General features: G+C 44.8%; 1 pseudogene; it reads left to right on the top strand.

Moving 5' to 3' along the window:
- LOC133628183 (28S ribosomal RNA) overlaps positions 1–2,500 on the top strand; it is an 8,987-nt pseudogene that overhangs the window by 4,458 nt on the left and 2,029 nt on the right.

Here is a 2,500-nt window from a genome sequence, read left to right on the forward strand (position 1 = left end):
TAAGAACATCAACAAACTTATTGCAGAGCACATCACAACCAAAACAGCAAAACAAATTAGTGATAAAAGAAGAGATCTGAACAACTCGGTGACTGCAAAACAACTGGAATTTATTACAGAAACTGTTACAGAGACTGTGCCAATTCGGGAGCAACCCGAGGACTTGGGGGGGCAGGAGAAAAACTACATTAAAGGGTTTTACCAGAAAATATTATCAAAAAGGTTAACATCCAAGAAAAAGGACTTTTTTCACAACCTGGCTAAAAAGGTGATCAAAGGCAAAGACCACCTATCCTTAAGCAAGGAGGCAATCGACGAATATTATAATTTGTTACATCGGAGGACTGCTGAGCTGCACGCCAACCAGTCCCGAAAAATCCGGGAGGCCAAAATCGCCACCTCTTCAAAACACTCGAAAGAGTGGATGAAAAAGAGGGCCCGGAGGAGGGGTGCATTCCTGAGATTCCAGCGGCTGTTTCATCTGAACAGGGGGAAGCTGGCCGGCATCATCTTGGACGAAAAGGAATCCCCCCAGTGTGATATCCCTCTGGAGGAAATACACAGGGTGTTCAAATCCAGGTGGGAGTCACCGGGAACATTCAAGGGACTGGCAGACTTTCGTTCTTCGGGCCTAGCAGACAACACGGCATTTGAATCCTTGATAACTGCAAAAGAAATTGCTAAAAACATCAAAGAGATGAACACTGAATCATCTCCAGGACCTGATGGGGTGAAGGTGAAGGACCTGGCCAAGATCGACCCAGACTTCACTCGCATCGCTGAACTGTTCAACCTGTGGCTAACAACTGGTGAGGTCCCTGACAAGGTAAAAGAATGTCGGTCTGTACTGTTACCCAAAGCAGCTGATCCGGGGCGCCTAATTGATATCAATAACTGGCGTCCAATTACTATTGGCTCAGCCATCTTGAGATTATTCTCAAGAATTTTAACAGCCAGGCTAGCCAAAGCATGTCCTATTAATCCGAGGCAAAGAGGCTTTATTCAATCGGCCGGCTGTGCAGAGAACTTAAAACTGCTGCAGCTTATTATGCAAAATGCTAAAAAGGAACACCATGCCTTGGGGGTAGTATTTGTCGATCTTGCCAAAGCCTTTGACTCTGTCAATCACTCCCATATCCTATCGGTGTTAAAACAGAAGGGAGTGGACGAGCATATCATTGCATTAATAACTGAATTATATAGGAATGTTACAACATCTATCCAAGTGAAAAAAGCCCGCACCGAATCAATTGGAATTCACATCGGTGTCAAACAGGGTGACCCTATGTCTCCCTTATTGTTTAATTTAGCTCTGGATCCCCTGTTGTGTAAGCTGGAAAACAGCGGATATGGTTACCAACACTGTGATAAGAACATAACAGCTATGGCTTTTGCTGATGATTTGGTTCTGCTAAGTAGCTCTTGGGATGGTATGAACAGAAATATTAAAATCCTGGAGACCTTCTGCGATCTGACCGGTCTCAAAATACAGGGGGAAAAATGTCATGGGTTTTTTATAAAACCCACCAAAGACTCATACACCATCAATGACTGTGAGGCCTGGGCCATCAACAACACCCCCTTAAAACTAATCGCGCCGGGTGACTCTGAGAAGTACCTGGGCCTACAAATCGACCCCTGGTCGGGCCTAGCGAAACCAGAGTTACTGTCAAAAATGAAAAAGTGGCTAGATCTGATTGACAAGGCGCCACTAAAACCCTGCCAGAAAGTTGACATCTTGAAAGGCTACGCCATCCCTAGAGTAATATATTTAGCAGACCAATCGAATGCAAAAGTCACCAACTTAGAAGTGCTTGACTTGACAATTCGAAACTCTGTCAAGTTGTGGTTACACCTCCCCCCGAGCACATGCGATGCATTGTTATATGCTCGAACCCGGGACGGAGGCCTAGGCATAACCAGGCTGACTGCACTAATTCCTAGCATACAGGCCCGGAGACTGCACAGAATAGCACAATCCTCCGATGAAATCATTAGATCTGTGGCAAGGAATGAAAATATCGAGAAAGAATATTCAAAACTATGGGTCACAGCTGGAGGGGATAAAGATAAGATTCCATGTATCTGGGAACCGCAGTCAGTCCTGGTTGTGTCCGAGGAAGGGAGTGATCTGGATGGGGGTACAGAATGGGAGAGGCCTAGACTAAATGTTTATTATCCCAAACCATGTAACTGGAGAAAACAGGAATTTCAAAAATGGATCAAACTACAATCTCAAGGCCGAGGTATTAGTAACTTCGAAGGGGACAAGATCAGTAATAATTGGATTGGCAACAACAGAAGCATCCCCCAAAGGAAAATAATAACCGCCCTACAACTCAGGGCAAATGTTTACCCCACAAGAGAATTCTTGGCTAGGGGCAGGCAAGATAATTTTAACAAAACCTGCAGACATTGCAATTCGGAAATAGAATCCACCGCCCATATCATTGGCTTCTGCCCCTCAGTGCAGGAAGCCAGGATCAAAAGACACAATTAT

This window comes from Colius striatus, chromosome 28 (assembly GCF_028858725.1).
Source record: "Colius striatus isolate bColStr4 chromosome 28, bColStr4.1.hap1, whole genome shotgun sequence".
NCBI classification, from domain to species: domain Eukaryota; kingdom Metazoa; phylum Chordata; class Aves; order Coliiformes; family Coliidae; genus Colius; species Colius striatus.